This window comes from Theropithecus gelada, chromosome 12 (genome assembly GCF_003255815.1).
Source record: "Theropithecus gelada isolate Dixy chromosome 12, Tgel_1.0, whole genome shotgun sequence".
In the NCBI taxonomy this organism is placed as follows: Eukaryota; Metazoa; Chordata; class Mammalia; order Primates; family Cercopithecidae; genus Theropithecus; species Theropithecus gelada.
The window spans coordinates 54,353,057-54,371,799 of NC_037680.1; the positions used below are offsets into that span (position 1 = coordinate 54,353,057).

Here is an 18,743-nt window from a genome sequence, read left to right on the forward strand (position 1 = left end):
ACTGCTCTCTTCAAAGCTGTCAGACAGAGTCGTTTGCGTCTGCAGAGGTTTCTGCTGCTTTTTTGTTGTTGTTGTTGTTGTTGTGTAGCTGTGCCCTGTCCCCAGAGGTGGAGTCTACAGAGACAGGCAGGTTTCCTTGAGCTGCTGTGAGCTCCACCCAGTTGGAGCTTCCCAGCAGCTTTGTTTACCTACTTAAGCCTCAGCAATGGCGGGCGCCCCTCCCCCAGCCTCGCTGCTGCCTTGCCGGTAGATCACAGACTGCTGTGCTAGCAATGAGGGAGGCTCCGTGGGCGTGGGACCCTCCCAGCCAGGTGTGGGATATGATCTCCTGGTGTGCCTGTTTGCTTAAAGCGCAATATTGGGGTGGGAGTTACCCGATTTTCCAGGTGTTGTGTGTCTCAGTTCCCCTGGCTAGGAAAAGGGATTGCCTTCCCCCTTGCGCTTCCCAGGTGAGGCGATGCCTCGCCCTGCTTCAGCTCTCGCTGGTCGGGCTGCAGCAGCTGACCAGCACCGATCGTCCGGCACTCCCCAGTGAGATGAATCCAGTACCTCAGTTGAAAATGCAGAAATCACCGGTCTTCTGTGTCGCTCGCGCTGGGAGTTGGAGACTGGAGCTGTTCCTATTCGGCCATCTTGCTCCGCCCCCCTCGGAGATCTTTCTTAACTCACCTCCTGCCACTTCTCGCCGCCCAAACTTCCTCATGTATAGTTTGTTCCCGCCATACTAAATGTCTTGCTGTTACACGACAAAGTAGACTCTTTTATGGCTCTTCGTTTATTCCATGCCCTCTATTTAGAAGGCCATTTTTCCACTTTCCACCTAAGAGACTCCTACTTACATTCCAAGGATTAAGTATCCCTTCCCGGAACAGACTTCTATTATTTTTGCTTGATAACATCCATTCCACTTTCTTCCAGTAATTGCACCTTGATTTCTCTTTGGGAATTACCCTTCCCTCATTGCACACAGTTTTGATTGCACTGTAAATCAAAGTGCCTCCCCTGTCTTATCTAAGCGGTAGGCACGGGGCCCACACTGGACTTTCTCTTAGGAACCTTGAGGGAGGCAACTCAAGGACAGAAAATATTTGGAGTCAATTCATCCTACAGTAACTCTCCCTAGGAACTGTCCTTTAGTTTCTGATACCTAGATGCTCAGAACTCAGCAGTTTAGGTACTTTCTGAGGCCTGGTTCAGCTTTCTTTCTTTTATTCTTTTTCTGTCAGAAATCCATATCCTTCCAGGAAACTGATCCCTCTTTATTTTCTTTCTCTCTTTTGGCTTGTTATCTTGAAGAGGTTGCTGTTACTTGTAACTGAACAGGTGATATTAATAACTTACATTCTTCCTTCCTGCATCCCTTTCCAACTCTCTCAGAGGTCTCTGCCATCTTTCTGTGGTCCACCCCTACTCTGTACATTGCACTTACACTATATTATAGTTATTAGTTTTCTATTTTCCCTCTCATATGTGATTCCCTGACAGGCAAGTACTGCTTTTCCTGGAATGCCTAACACAGAACCTGAGACATTTTAGACAGTCAAAACGTGGGCTTAATTTAAAATGATTATTAAACTTCACTACTCAACAGTCATTTGTCTTCCTAAAAAGTGGGAAAACATTTCAAATTCGTCGCCAAACGTCTGTGAGTATTTTAGTTTGGCTTAAATTAAAAGCAAAGTCCATCAAAGTAACTGAAATGAAATAGGCGGGTAACTCATGAACTCAGGTGTAGAACTTTTATAAGATAGAATAATACGAAACAACAGACAAGTGCCTAGCTGCCACAAAACTGTAATCTCCATCAGAAAAACAAAAAACAAAAAACAAAAAACAAACCAAAAAAAACTTCCAAGAATGATGCTGAAGCACATTAGAAAGAAGGGCAACTTTGTCACAGAGCTTCCTGGTGAGGTTCCTACAATTAAAAAAGCCAATGTAAAGATGAAAGGCACAAACATAACCGGCATGCATCTTCCATTCCAAATAGAAAATCACTTTGATTATAATATATTCACAAGGAAAAACTGAGAAATCCCTTAGCTAGAAGGAAAGAAAAGTGAATATCGTAACATTTTAAAGAAAAGTGAATATCCTGTTTTTAAGAAAAGTTAATATCATACAAGTTACATTATATCTTTCTGAAAATTTATTTTCTCCAGACTGAGAAAGCATTATGACTAAAGCATAGATACTAGAAAAATAATCAGTTCCGATTTTTTTCATTAATGTTGGGTACAAGCTGCTACTTCAAAAATATCTTCATCAGATTTAAATTATTGTATAACTCCATTCCCCATTTCCCAACTCCTAAAATGATGTCAATTTATCATTCTCAGGAATGCATTCTCATCATCTTAGAGGAAATTGTAATTAAATAAACCCTTGGTGAGTTCATTCCTGAGGTGAGCACAAATCCTTCTAATTCCCATAGAAATTCCCAAAAGAGTGAGAAGTGCCCGGATTGCCAGAGATCTCCTTTACAAAAGGATAGTTCGCAAACAAAGGTTATTTTTCGGAGCACTGCCTGCAAAATCGAATAATGCTAGAAATGCTTGAAGTACCAAATAGAAAAATTTGAATATGTAATTGTGCATCAATTTGTGAATGTGTCTTAGTGGAAAGCTTTACAAATCGAAACTTTATCATGGGATTTCACTTCCTTTACTTGGTCAAAGGCATACCAGTGACTGTAAATTATTTCCCATCTAGAATGCTCTTTCCTGTTCTCTTTGAAATCCTGAATCCTACAGATTCTTATGTGTTCTGGTCTATAATGCTTCCCTGTTCCCTTTGAAATCCTCAATCCTACAGATTTTTATGTATACTTAGCCTTGTAAAATGTCAGAGGCTGTTCATTTTATAACTCCACTATCAGCCAAGTACTTCTAATGGGGGGAAAATGTTACTTACAATTAAATTCTTTAGTTATAGCACAATTACTCATTTCCATCATTCTTAGAGCATATCAAGTATCCTCCATAAAAGAGCCCAAGAGAGAGGTCCTTTTCAGGTTTATTGTATTTGAAAAGTCACTGGTAATATAAAAATCAGAAAGGTTTTCTGAGATGGACTGGTAATTAGAGCAGCAGACGAAATGCTGGATTTCTTGAAGTCAGTTCCAGATTTGGACAGCTTCTTTGTACATCAGCCTCCATTTGACATAATGAAGACAGACAGCACAGTGGTGCACATATATAATGATATTTCAACAGAAGAAGGGATTTCATTGCCCAGGCGGAACAAAATCAAGTGCCCCTTAATTAATGCAAGACACACGATTCCCCAATTAGGCCATTCTGGAATTTATCAAAAACATTGCTCTGTGCAAATGGTTCTTAACGTGGCTACACTTTAAAATTACCCAGGGAGAGTTAAAACAAAATAAAACCCAGTAAACCTGGTCTCCACCCCCAGGGGATCTGAGAATCTGATTCAATTGGTCTGGGATGGGATGAATCTAATATGTAGCCAGGGTTGAGGAGCTCTGTCATAGGGAATCAAATAATCAAAATGATAGTAAAGGCACAAAACTCACATTATGGAGACATTTATCTTTAATTACCCTAAAGCATGCAAGACCTATGAGTACTAAAAAAGCAATATTTTCCTAACCTACCACATCAGGACCAGTGGAGTATAATTCAATTTTGGGGAATTAGAAAGCTGCTTCCAAAAATTACTGGTCTCTGTGATCAATTCTCTAGTCAATCTGATTCTTTTTATTAAAACAATGGGAAAGGCTTATTGATGTTTTATCTTAGATTTTTCCTGGGTAGGAATAATAATTCTGTAACTACAAGAGTCATCCAATTCCATGTTTTAATGACAAGCATGGTGGCATTTATGCTTTTATAGCCTGGAATGGCTTTTTTTGTTTGTTTGCTTCCTGAGAATTTCATGGAAGCTAAGTATGTATATACATACATAATTTTATGTAGAATTTCAGTGGGTTCACAAATCACCCACAATTCCCTGAGAGTTCACAGATCCCAGATTAAGAAGTCCTGCTTTACAGACTTCTCCATAAGTTATTGGTCATGAGTGATAAAAGATGAAAAGGAGAAAGGGCAATAAATGAAACTAGAGGTGTAGCAGTTAGGACCTGGAAATTCCCAAAGTAGTCTAGGACAGTGCTTCCCAATTAACGTGTCTAAGAGACACTGAGGAGCTGGTTAAACAGCCAGTAGGTCTGCAATGGCCTGAGATTCTGCATTTCTAACAAGGGGCTGGTCCATTGATCAGACTTGCAGCGGCAAAGTACTTAAAATGATGTCATCAACTGCACTGGCTTCTCCTAGCACAAGAGAACATAAATGTACAAATATTTCCGCCTTCTTAAAAACTCAGCACTGTATATAATATATGCTATTTCTCCCAACAAAAAAGGATAAAGAAGATGGCAAACTTTAATTCTTTATTTTCAATGGTCTCAGAACTTCCATGGTTAGAACTGTTAAATTCAATAGTGTTTCTTTTCATGGAACCAAACATTATCAATTCAATGGAAGTAATTTTTTAAATCCTAAAAACAACAACACAAAACAAAACAAAAAACTTCCCCTGGGTAATGTTGCTCAGGAAGAAAAGAAATCCCATTATGTAGTACATTGTGATTTTTAAACCACTTTTGTCTGGAAAAGAATTACACTTCAAACCCAGTTGTGAACCTGAAACCAGCTTTTCCAAACCAGAAAATAAAACGGAGCCCATTGAGCTATGTGATTCTCCAGGTTATTAGAGACAAGAGATGCAGGCCCTCTCTTGTCACACACAAAGGTGCCAGAGGGTTGGCTGCTCACAACCACCTCTGGGTTTTAGTTACAATAATTTTCTTTTAAACAGTATTCTTTTTTATGATTAGAAAAGTAGTAAGAATAATAAACAAGAGCAATACATGTTATTGTTTTAAAATCTAGAAAGCCTTCAAAGATAAAAAGAATACAAAAAAAAACCATAATTCCAAAACTGTTTGTTGAAAACCTACCTATACATTCCTCTATCCTCTACCTCTGTTTTTCCAATGCCTCTTTTTTTTTTTTTTTTTTTTTTTTTTTTTTTTTTTTTTGAGACAGAGTCTCGCGCTGTTGCCCAGGCTGGAGTGCAGTGGCACAAACTTGGCTCACTGCAACCTCCTCTCCCGAGTTCAAGCGATTCTCCTGCTTCAGCCTCCCAAGTAGCTGGTGTGCGCCACCGGGCCCTGCTAATTTTTGTATTTTTAGTAGACATGGGGTTTTATCATGTTGGCTAGAGTGCTCTCGAACTCCTAACCTCAGGTGATCCACCTGCCTCAGCCTCCCAAGGTGCTGCAATTACAGGCATGAGCCACCGTGCCCAGCCTCAATGCATTTTAAAAAATAAATAGAATCCTCTAGTACACAAAGTATTGCAGCATGCTTTTTCCTCCTTAGTTCATACAAGGATGTAGAAGGATTTGGTAAATGGCCTTGACGGAGGGATGTTTGTGAGCAGCACAAGGTCATCCCAAGAATAGCGCAAGCCCTTTGTGAAACTACTTGCATTTTATCTCTGCTTTAAGTGTTTGTGCAGTTTTATTTAACTGTCGAACAAGTATATTTTATTTTGGATGTGGAAAGAAAATTCAGACTAACAAATCTATATCCACAAATGGAAATAAGATAAGGCGGAGAGGGTTAGTTATACCCTTGTAACCTTAAAGAGACAATCATGGAATATCATTCTTGCGCACACTGGGATTAATTAATCTCCCTCTTTTGGTTTCTGCACAGTGAAGGAAGTGCAGAGAATGGCTATCAAAAGAGAAATGCTAAAACTTCAAGGTGAATTTCATCAGAATCAAACCTTAAGGAAAGGACATAATTCCTTAAACTGAGCAACTCTCAGAGATGGATTTAGTAGAGGAAAGTGCTATTTTTTCCTGCCTCTCCACATAATTCCAGAGTTAGAGATTGATATAATAGTAAGAGCAAACTGAAAGAAACTGAGAAAAATAACTAAAGATTTGTCTCCTTAAATTTATGAAATAAAAGGAGAAAAATGCTGAATTAATAGATTGACTAATTGAACAAAATTTATTGAGCCCCTATTACATTCCAGGCACTATGCTAATTATTGGGAATGAGAAATTCCCATGAAGATAAGGTTGCTGTTCTCTAGTAGCTTACACATCACAGTGGAGGAGGTAGAGATGGGCAATAAACAAGTAAATGAATGAGATAATCGTGCTGCTATAAGAAAAGAGTAACTTGAAGGTCAAGGGACTAACTTGGAAAAGATCTCCCAGGGAAGGGGTATTAAGTGACAAGAAGCAGCTGATCTGGAAACCAGAGCCAAGAAGAGGAATGAAGACGTGTAACAACCTTAAGACTGAAATGAGCTTGGTATGTGTCAGGAACAGAAAAATCCCTATGGCTGGAGAGTGTTGAACATGATGGAAAGAAGACGGAAAGGTGTCTCAAAGGAAGACAGACCTAGATCATGTAGGACCTTGGAAGCCAGGGCTGAGAATTTGGATACAGTGCCAAAAGTGCCTGTGGCAGTTTTTTAATGCATAAAAGGGCCATGATCTGATCTACAGTTTTAGAATATCTCTCTGGCTACCCTAAAGAGAATACATGGTTATGGAGCACTAGTGGAATCAGGAGGACCCAACAGGAGGTTATACCAGTAGTCCAGACAAGAAATGAGGGTGGCTTGGATCATGATCAGGATGGTAACTGTATAAACAGAGAGAAAGGAGAGACTGGGATATATTTCAAGCCAACAGGGACTTGCTGATGAATTGATTAATTTGAGTAATAAGAAAAAGATTTGAGGGTTGAACAATTGGGGGAATGGTGTGGTCCTTTATTGGAATAGGAAAGGCTTTGGAGAAAATAGGTTGCAAAGAGGCCTAAAATTTGATATATCAATTGGATATCCAAAACTCAAATCAAGTAGAGTTGGATTTAGATAGGGATGCAAGGAGATACAGGTTTATTAAGTATTGGTGAGAAGATTCTATATTATATTTCTTTAAATTTTACTCCAATTGTAACACCTTCAAAATTTTCAGTATTAGAAATACTGGTTAATGTTTATTATTAGAATAAATAATTATACTATTCTTTTAATAAAGTAACAATAAAATTCACACTCTTTTTTTCCTAAGTAGCTAAGCATTAACCCCAGCTTACACAGTGATGTACTTGCTTATTGATACATAACTAAAGGTTTAGAATTAGCCCAGCACCTCCTGGCAGGGTTGATGAGCAATCACTGTCATTATTTTTTTGATCCCTGGATAACTTAGGAAAGTTCCCCATCGCTTAGAGTTTCCATTATCTTTTTCATCATTATTTTAGAGTTTCAAAGTGTCATCAGAGAATAGATATAAAAATAAATTAAAGCGGACTTTAAAACTCTAATTGAAATAGAGATGGGGAACCAAAGTTCTCCTTTTCATCCACCTAGAAGACAGAAGACAATTTGAAAATAGTTCCACTTTGATACCATTGTGTATCAAAGAAGCAGCTAAAGGTACCATTTTGAAACTCATTGGGAATGAAAAAAATTTCAACTAAATAGTAGAATTAATAATGGTTTTCATTATGAATATTTTTTGAAATTGAGTTTCATTATAAAACATTAGAGTCATTTCATGTCTACTTTTTTATAGCCAAACTTGTATGTAAACATACTTCAGAATAAACTTAGGAGAACTACTCCCAGGTTGCTAAAAATGCCCAGGCTGCCCCCATGAGAGAACTAAAGCAAATTACATAGAAGGGAACTTGAGATTTTCCATTTTCATGTATAATTGTCTAAAACAGAAAAGCTGCCAAATCAAGAAGAAAAAAAATGAAGCACATGAAAACGAATCTAATATAACACATTAATTACAACTCTTTTGCATGTACAACATAGCTATTTAGAGAAAATAGGTGTGCCCTAAGCAAAACTATTGAAAGTTGTCTTGGGCTGCCCAGCATCCCATATTTGATACTAGTCTAGTCTTGCCCTAGACATGACCCCTTTAAATGGATCCATACACATCCTAATGTTGTCTCCTGACTGGTTGGTCTTTCAGGTCACAAGCTGATGCAGAACCACAGTCAGTGGTAAAGGAGATGTCAATACCAGAGAGCAAATGCTTCAGTAATTACAATATTGAGAATCTCATGCTAAGAGACATATATGTGATCAAGATGGCTTTTCAGAACCTTCCTGATCATTCCTCCAGGACGCTGCCCTCAAACTGAGTAAAATGCTTCCTCTTACAAACAGCAGGAAGAGTCCAGGTTTCTCAGCCCAACATTCAATGTCCTGTATAATTTTCAGTGCATAAATGTCCACAAATGTATCAATATCCCTAGTCACAGTTTATAGTTATACAATCAGTAAAATGAAAATACTCAAACTTAATAAGCCCATTTATTTATATAATGAAATTATATAGTAAACTATCATGGATATAAATATATTATAAATAAAGGAAAACTACATTGCTATTAACAAGAACAGTGCTAATCACATGAGATTCTGGATTTAAAAAATTTAAACTGATAGCTCTAGATTTTATGAGAGTAATAAACAGGAATAGATCCAATAGTTAACTGATGTGCCTTGCTTTAGACAAACCAAATAAATCAAAATCCAAGCATACATGAAATTAGGGCCAGATAAGTTACATTGCAAAATAAATTCAGAGTAGTGGCCATTTGAACAACAAATCCTAACAACATTTTAAATGCAGCTTGACTCCTATTTCAGGAACATATTTATTAGACAAATTAAAGCATGCCTTACTCAAAAAAACAAACACAAGTAAACACAGGGGGAGATAATAAAAAGCTAATGAAAAAAAAATCTCAAAAAAGATCTCAGAAATTTTCTGATTTGAACTGGAAGTTTGGTTAATACTGTATCCAAATGCCATTTTTTTTTAAAAAAGATTCTGAACTGTTACTTCCCAAAGATCAAAGTTTTAATTTTCAAAAGAAAAGTTGCCAAGAAGAATTTTTAAGACAAAGTAAATAGAGAAACTAGTTGGGATGGTGGGAATTATTCCAGATCGCTGTGCCTTCTGTAGGAAAATTAAATAAAATCTGGCAGTCAATAGGCTTTCTGTTATCTATGTCCTTTAACTATTTCAGAGACAGAAAAATAAGAAACTAAAATCTACTGCTTCCAAATGATTAAATATCTTCCACTAAATTTATAAAAGTTCCTCCTCAGACAATTTCTTCACTCATTCCCTCAAAACACCAATATTTCTGTATCTTCAGGATGAGCTCTATACAGATTCGAGAGGAAACCTCAACGAGAAACAGACCTGAGTGTGTGCTAGTGTAACTTTGCATTCCACATACCCCCAAATAAGCATTACGATATGGTGACCTACCCTCCTCCATGGAGAATTATGAGATATCAGAGCAGGAGCAGATCTTTAAAGTCTTCTACTATAATTCCTTTGAATATATGAAAAATGACTCCAAGGAAAAGTTATTTTCCCAACTTACAAAGATAAACTCAAGTCCAGTGAAGTGAATAGGCCCACTCCTTGCCTGCACCTAGCCACAGTTCAGCTACCCAAGTGCTACTCTCCCCTGGTCCATCTGCAAGGTGAGAAAGCAGATCCAGAGAAACACCCAACCCATTCTTTCCCTATTCTCTCCTTCTCTCTTGAAATCCAATTGCAGAAATATGATATCTGAAAATAGCTCTTATCCTAGAGCACAAGTATAGCGCAGCTTTCCAGAGAGTATCTAGAAAGCCACAAATAAAACTTGAGGATGGGGCAGGGTGGCTGCTTGAGAACTGGAGTCATTTTGTAACCCAAGCTTGAGATGTTTCCAGTGGCCTCCACCATCCAGCTGCACCCCTTCAGACTGGGTTAGGTGCTGGGGAAGTACTCTGCTTTACTCTACCACAGCATGCCCTTCACTGAACTGTCATCGTGAGTGGATTCAGCAAGGGAGGCCCTGAGTCTTACCCATCTTCTTATCTCCAGTGCCTAGCACAATGCCTGGTATAGAAAAGATCCTCAATAATGGCTGTTTTTTTAAATTACTGTACATTATTTAATTTATATTATTTTCCAAGTGATACACACAAATAACTTGAAAAAGTCAAATAATCAATGGGATTTATTTTATTTCTGTTTTGTTTGTTTGGTTGGTTTTTTATTGAGACAGGGTCTTGCTCTGTCACAGAGGTTGGAGTGCAGTGGCGCCATCTCAGCTCAGTGCAACCTCAAGATTTATTTATTTATTTATTTATTTATTTATTTATTTATTTATTATGCAGAGGAAATAATATAATTCCTTTATTTGAAAAATGATACTGAACCTCAGAGATCAGTTAAATCTACTGCTGGAATGGGGATTCTTTCTAAACTGTGTTGTTCCCTCTCTTCAAACAGCTGTAGCTGTACACAGATGGAAAAACATTTGGTCAGAAAGCAGCAAATTAGTGTTTTTCAGGACCGAATTCGGCTCCCGCAGCTCCTGCGTCTCCATTCGTCTAGATTTTATTTCTTCTTTGCATTGACATTTTTGCAGACCCAGTTCATGCCATCCTGAATGCCCTCTCCTGTGAGAGCTGAGCAAGACTGGATCTGCCAGACTCGGTCGCGGATGGTATGCAGGTTCAGTCCTTCTGCAATTTCAGAGGCAGGAGCTGCTGTGAGCAAATCCTGCTTATTAGCAAAGATGAGCACTGGCACACAACTTAGTTTTTCTTCCTCCAATAATTCCGCTAGTTCCTGACCCGTCTCTTCAAATCTTTTTCTGTCTGCACTGTCGATTACATATATAAGAATATCAGTATTTTCAAAATAATTCCTCCAGTATGGTCTGATTTTCCTCTGTCCACCAATGTCCCATACATTCAGTTTAAAACCTTGTGATTGTACACTTTTGATGTTGAAACCCTGTGTAGGTGTGATGTGGCTGATATCTTCAGATGCTAGCTGCTTCAGAAGAGTGGTCTTGCCAGCATTATCCAAGCCCAGGAGAAGTATTCTCACCTCCTGGTCTGGTGCACTTTTCAACTTGCGCAAAATTGAGAGCAAGCCCATCCTCCTGCCGAGTCCCTCCTCCTCCTCCTCCTCCTCCGCCTCCTCCTCCTTCTGCCTCCCCCGTTACCAAAGGCAACTAAGATTTATTTTTAAAAGAAGCGTTACCTTCTATCCATCAATCCCCCAAATATATAATACGCATATCTATTTCTCCGAGTTAATCATATTAAACTTTTAGCTATTTAGTTGATTGTGTATTTAGTACTTAACTCTATTATTTTTTCTTTCCAACTTTTATTTTAGGTTCAGGGGGCTACATATGCAGGTTTGTTACATGGGTAAATTGCATGTTGCAGGGATTTGTTGTACCGGTTATTTCATCACCCAGGTAATGAGCACACTGCCTGATAGGTAGTTTTTTTATCTTCACCTTTCTCCAACCCTTCACCCTCAAATAGGCTCTAGTGCCTATTGTTCCCTTCTTGTGTCCATGTGTTCTCAATGCTTAGCTTCTACTTAAAAGTGAGAACATGTGGTATTTGGTTTTCTGTTCCTGTGTTAATTTGCTTAGGATAATAGATTCCAGCTCCATCCATGTTGCTGCAAACGACACAATCTCATTTTTTTAAGGCTGCATCGTATTCCATGGTGTATATGAACCACATTTTCTTTATCCAGTCCATCACCCATGGACATTTAAGTTGATTCTGTATCTTTGCTATTGTGACTAGTGCTGAGATGAACATGCATGTGTATGTGTCTTTATGGTAAAATGATTTCTATTCCTTTGGGTATATACCCAGTAATAGGGTTGCAGGGTCAAATGGTAGTTCTAAGTTCTTTGAGAAATCTCCAAACTGCTTTCCTTAATGGCTGAACTAATTTACATTCCCACCAGCAGTGTATAAGTGTTCCTTTTTCTCTGCAACCTCACCAGCACTCGTTATTTTTTGACGTTTTAATAGGAGCTATTCTGAGTGGTGTGAGATGGTATCACATTGTGGTTTTGATTTGCATTTCTAATGATTAGTGTTGCTGAGCTTTTTTTCATATGCTTGCTGGCCATGTGTATGTCTTCTTTTGAGAAGCGTCTGTTCATGTACTTTGCCCATTTTTTAATGGTATTGTTTGCTTTTTGCTTGCTAATTTGTTTAAGTTCCTTAAAGATTCTGCAAATTAGGTCTTTGTCAGATGCATAGTTTGCAAATATTTTCTCCCATCCTGTAGATTGTCTGTTTACTCTGTTGATAGTTTCTTTTGCTGTGGAGAAGCTCCGTAATTAGTTCCCACTTGTCAATTTTTCTGTTGCAATTGCTTTTGGAGTCTTGGTCATAAAATCTTTGTCAAGATCTATGTCCAGAATAGTATTTCCTAGGTTTTTTTCTAGGGTTTTATAGTTTTAAGTTTTACATTTAACTTTTTAATCCATCTTGAGTTGATTTTTGTATATGGTGAAATGAAGGGGTCCAGTTTCATTCTTCTGCATATGGTTAACCAGTTATTCCAGCACCATTTATTGAATAGACAGTCCTTTCCCCATTGCCTGTTCTTGACAACTTTGTCAAAGATCAGATAGTTGTAGGTGTGTGGCTTTAATTTTGGGTTCTCTAACCTGTTCCATTGGTTTATTTGTCTCTCTTTGTATCAGTACCATGCTGTTTTGGTTATGTAGCCTTGTCATATAGACTGAAGTCAGGTAGTGTGATGCCTCCAGCTTTGTTCTTTTTGCTTAGTATTGCTTTGGTTATTTGGGGTCATTTTGGTTCCATATGAATTTTAAAATAGTTTTTTCTAATTCTGTGAAAAATATAATTGGTAGTTTGATAGGAATAGCATTGAATCTGTAAACTGCTTTGAGCAGTATAGCCATTTTAATGATTGATTCTTCCAATCCATAAGCATGGAATGTTTTTCCATTTGTATTTGTTGTTTCTGATTTTTTTCAGCAGAGTTTTGAAATTCACATTGCAGAGATCTTTTACCTTCCTAGACAGCTGTATTCCTAGGTGTTTTATTTTCTGTGTGGCTATTGTTAATGACCTTGTGTTCTTGATTTGGCTCTCAGTTTGGACATTGCTGGTGTATAGAAATGTTATTGATTTTTGTACATTGAATTTGTATCCTGAAACTTGGCTGAAGTTGTTTATCAGACCTAGGAGCTCTGGAGCAGAGAGTATGGGATTTTCTAGGTATAAAATTGTATCATCTGGGAAAAGAAATAGTTTGACTTCCTCTCTTCCTATTTGGATGTCTTTTATTTCTTTCTTGTGTCTGATTGCTTTGGCTGAGACTTCCAGTACTATGATGAATAGGAGTAATGAGAGTGGACATTCCTGTCTTGTTCTAGTTCTCAAGGGGAATACTTCCAGTTTTTGCTCATTTAGTATGATGTTGGCTGTGGGTTTGTCACAGATGGCTCTTATTACTTTGAAGTATGTTCCTTCAATGCCTAGTTTATAGAGGTGTTTTTTTTTTTAACATGAAGGGATGTTCAATTTTATTGGAAGCCTTTTCTGTGTCTGTAAGATGATCTGGTGGTTTTGTTTTTAATTCTGCTGATGTGATGAATCACATTTATTGATGTGCACATGTTGAACCAACCTTGCATTCCAGAAATAAAGCCTACTTGGTCATAGTGGATTAGCTTTTTGATATACTGCTAGATTCAGTTTGCTAGTATTTTGTTGAGAATTTTTGTATTTATGTTCATCAGGGATGTATGCCTGAAGTTTTTTTTTTTTCTTGTGTCTCTGTAAGGTTTTTGTAACAGAATGACACTGACCTCATAGAATGAGTTAGGAAGGAGTCCTTCTTCTCAGTTTTTTGGAATAGTTTTTGGTACCAGCTCTTCTTTATACATCTGGTAGAATTTGGTTGTGAATCCATCTAATTCAAGGTTTTTTCTGGTTGGTAGGCTTTTATTACTGGTTCAATTTTGGAACACATTATCAGTCTATTCAGGGTTTCATTTGTTTACTGGTTCATTCCTGTATGTTTCTAGGAATTTATCCATTTCTCCTAGGTTTCTAGTTTGTGTGTCTAGAGATGTTTGTAATAGTCTCTGAGGGTTTTTGTGTTTCTATGGGGTTGGTAGTAATGTCTCCTTTGTCATTTATTTTTTCTTTTCTTTTTTTGACTCTCCCTGTGTTGCCCACCCTTGAGTACAGTGGCATGATCTCGGCTCACTGCAACCTTTGCCTCCTGGGTTCAAGAGATTCTCCTGCCTCAACTTCCCAAGTAGTTGGGATTACAAGCATGTACCACCGAACCCAACTAATTTTTTATAGTTTTAGTAGAGACAGGGTTTTGCCATGTTGTGTAGGCTGCTCTTGAACTCCTGTCCTCAGGTGATCCACCCACCTCGGCCTCCCAAAGTGTTGGGATTACAGGTGTGAGTGACCATGCCCAGCCTCCTTTGTCACTTCTGATTGTGTTTATAATAAAGGTTTTTTGATTGAATGAAGGAATGATTGAATAAATGTTAATTTCCAATATCTGCCTCACAGAATTGTTGCAAGCTTAAAGCACCTAGTACAGACTGACAGTAGTAAGTATTGAATAAACTTCAGCCTCTAAAATCTGGCCCCAATCTACTATCTCCCCAGGGCCCATTCCCACACAAGCACCTATTCCCACACAAGCACCTCTTCTATATGTGTGTCAAACTATACTAGTCACTTTCTCTAATTTACTAGATGTACTAGGTGCTGGGCATTGTGCTAAGCAGTTTATCTGCATTTATCAGCTAATTCCCACAACAACTGTAGAAGCTAGGTACTGTTATTATTTCCATATTGGATGTAAATTCCATGATGACAAATGTATTTTTGCTTATTTTATTGAATAATTGAATAAACAAATGAATAAATGAATACCAATTTCATGAATGCAGAAATTGAGTCTGAGCAAGATTCAGTAATTAGCCCAATGTCACACAGATAATAAATTGTAATTCAAGCCACAATCTGATTGATTTCAATATCGATGCTTTTAATCACTTTCTCATACCCTCTCAACTGGGAGAGTGGTGATTAGGTGATTCTCAGATGAGGTGCTAATTCTTATTTATCCCCTACACCTTGGTAACAAGGTAACAAAGACAAAAAAAAAAAAAAAACAGACTGTATTTATTCTGACTCTAAACTGTAAGATATTATTTTTTCTCCTAATAAATCAAGGTTTATCAATGTAAATATTTATTTTTATGTCAACACCAATTAGTCTTCCCTGTGGTTCTCAAAGCAATAAAATAATTTGTTCAGGCAATGCCAGTTAAAAAGACAAATATTTCTCCTTTTTAGTAGATTTGTATTGATTCCTATTTTATCTAGATCACAGAAATTATGCTAAGGTAGACATTGTTTTTTCTATAGCAAACTAAAGAAAATTTATAATTCTGATGCTCTCCTAAGTGATGCTCACTAGTTGAGAAGGTAACAAAGAACTATACAATTCCAAATAAACTGAAGCTTAAATAACTATTTTAAAAAGCAAACAATTCAGGTGAAAATACTCGTACGCAGTCAAATAAATTCCTATAGGATGAACCAATTTTTCCGTTATTAAAAACTCTCAACAAACATATGAAAAAAAGCTCACCATTACTAGCGAAATGCAAATCAAAACCACAATGAAATACCATCTCACACCAGTTAGAATGGCAGTTATTTAAAAGTCAGAAAACAACAGATGCTGGCGAGGCTATGGAGAAATAGGAACACTTTTACACTGTTGGTGGGGGTGTGAATTAGTTCAACCATTGTGTAAGACAGTGTGGTGATTCCTCAAAGATCTAGAACCAGAAATATCATTTGACCCAGCAATCCCATTACTGGGTATATGCCCAAAGGATTATAAATCATTCTACTATAAGAACACATGCACCTGTATGTTTATTGCAACACTATTAACAATAGCAAAGACTTGGAACCAACCCAAATCCCCATAAACAATAGACTGGATAAAGAAAACGTGGTACATATACACCATGGAATACTATGCAACCATAAAAAACAATGAGTTCATGTCCTTTGCAGGGACCTGAATGAATCTGGAAACCATCATTCTCAGCAAACTAACACAGGAACAGAAAGCCAAACACTGCATGTTCTCACTCTAAGTGGGAGTTGAACAATGAGAACACAGGGACACAGGGAGAGGAATATCACACACTGGTTCCTGTCAGGAGTTCGGAGGCAAGGGGAGGGATAGCATTAGGAGAAATACCTAATGCATGCGGGGCTTAAAACCTAGATGATGGGTTGATGGGTGCAGCAAACCACCATGGCACATGTATACCTATGTAACAAACCTGCACATTCTGCACATGTATCCCAGAACTTAAAGTAAAATAAAATAAAATAAACCTATCCAGTGTTTGCATTATACCCATAATTTCACTGTTAATGTTGATATAGGTTTAAACACTCAGTGTTTCATGGGCACTATATTGTGAAGCTGTACTAATAGAAATCAAGGAACAGAGATGTGCCCTGTAATATATGATACTGAAACCTATGATTCCTATATGCGCAAAATTTTATGTAAAGAAAAAAATGTAAGTAAGCCTCTCCCTATAAATGTTCATTATTATCAACAATCAAATCTTAGTGACTAAAAGAGGGGTTTGCAACTAATTATGTCACTACTAATCTCGTAAGTAGCCATTCTCCCCCACAAATCATGCCAGTGGATAGTAAAGAATGCTGATTTTATGTTTTTAACTATATATTTCACTACTTTGTATCTCCTAGGGAATAAATGGGCATTAAAAACGCATAAAACCATGCAGACTAGTCATTCTAAAGATTTTATTTCCAAGTAAATATTTTTGAATATCTACTATGCATTTGGCATTCTGCTAATTACTGGACATACAATGTTGAAAAAAAATTGACCTCTGCTTTCACATTTATGCTCAGAAGGGAAGTTATTAATGACATTTTAATCCAAGAAACATTTATTGAACGGTATTATATGGGGAACTTTAATGAACATTAGTGACTTTCAATGAATTCTGGACTAAAGGAATTGAATAAGCAAAGATAATGAGCCGGGAATATGCATTTCGAGTACCATAAATGGCAAAAATTCCAACGTAAATCAAGCTTGAAACATATGCGCAATTTGTCTAGAGACTCGAGAAGTAGTTGAGACTCAATCCTGAAACCATTCAAACACCATGTTAAAAAGTTTTGGTTTTATGCTAGAAGCAATAGAGAGCTGTCAAATATTTAAACTGACACGTTCGCATTAGGACTGTAAAAATATAATTCTAGCAATAGTAGTCCATAGAGAGAGCAAGAATGAAGAATGTAGAAATATAAACTCTCATTTTTAAAGTTTATAGATCCAAGAGTCATTTCTAGGTCACATCGATAGACTTTGACTCTATCTGATTAGTTACATATAGGCATGAGATTAGAGGGAGGGGCAGAATCAAGGATGATGCCAATGCCTCTAGCCAAGTAGTTGAAAAACTGACCAACACAGAAAACTCAAGAGGATGATGAAACTCAGGGCACAAGCAGAGGAAGTTAGTGAGTTTGATTCAGGGTATGTAGCATTTGAGAAGCCAGCAGAAGATCCAAACAGAAATGACCTGTGGAGCCTTGGAGCTTCAAAAGTCAAATAAGTCTAGTGACCTAGGTTTAGCATAAAAGTGTTAGCTGAAATCATGTACACTAATGAGACTCCCAAGGGAAAGAGTGTAGAACAGAAGGGAAAGCAGAAGAGAGCAACTTTGGAGACACCACCACTTCAAGATAAAAGAAGGTAAAAGAAGTGAACCATGGGAGATACAACAGGGGAAGACTGAGGCAGGCAGTGGACCAGAGTCTTACAGCATGGAGTCATGGCAGTCAGGGGAGGAGTTCCAGGAAGGAGGGCTATCAGCACCGTCAACTGCTTCAGAGAGATTAAAAGGATGACCATGATAACTTGATATCTGGGGATCATTATTTATTGAAGCAAATGTAGTTACCATTGTTTGATTAAAATAGTCATCTGGGGATATCCATTCACACTTGAGTAATAAAGCTGTGAGAGAGATACAAGTCCCTGGATTCTATAGGATTAAGAAGCTGCATAACAAGTAAACCCTACCTCTTCATGTTCCAACAAACATTGCTGTATAGAAAAACCACCCATTAGCAAGGCCGTAGGCAACTCACAAGACAGCAGCTATGCATGTGAACCTTGAGCCGGCTATTTCATAGCAATACAAAAATAGTTACCAGCCACCTACAGCATATTTACTTTTCCTTTTCTTTTCATATTGATTTTCTCCCATACAAACTACTCATGAAGTAGGAAGGAGAAGTCAGTAGTTTACATATATGGATATTAGAACTCATGAGGACTAACTGACTTGCTCAGGTCCCCACAGCTAGTTAATGGGCTGTCCTGTCAGGCTAGGAAGGCTCAAGAGTCCCTAGCAATTATCCTACTTTCACAGATACTTTCAGTTTTAGGCAGCTTTTCACAAAGCCATGGAACGTCATCCTGCTACCTTAGCTGACTAAACTACTACTAAACTAAACTGAAATAACTGACTAAAACATAGAGCTGTTCCAAGTTGAAGAATGCCAAATAGGGACATCCTTTATTGACTGGTCATCCACTGTCTAGACAGAGAGAAGGAGATGGGGGAAGGAAGAGGAAGAGAGAGAGGATGGAGGAGGAGGCTGATATTTATAATAAGTCCCGTTATGTAAGGTCACCAAGGTATTTCTCTTCCTGCCCATTAATATAATAGCAGAAA

The 18,743-nt window shown here is 37.7% G+C and overlaps 1 protein-coding gene and 1 pseudogene across 3 annotated transcripts in view; both read right to left on the reverse strand.

The window, feature by feature from the left end:
* PDE11A (phosphodiesterase 11A) overlaps nt 1-18,743 on the reverse strand; it is a 501,616-nt gene that overhangs the window by 349,998 nt on the left and 132,875 nt on the right. The window lies entirely within an intron of this gene.
* LOC112636630 lies at nt 10,262-11,113 on the reverse strand (annotated as a pseudogene). The gene has a single exon (XR_003122206.1). The product of XR_003122206.1 is annotated as an ADP-ribosylation factor-like protein 3 pseudogene (transcript).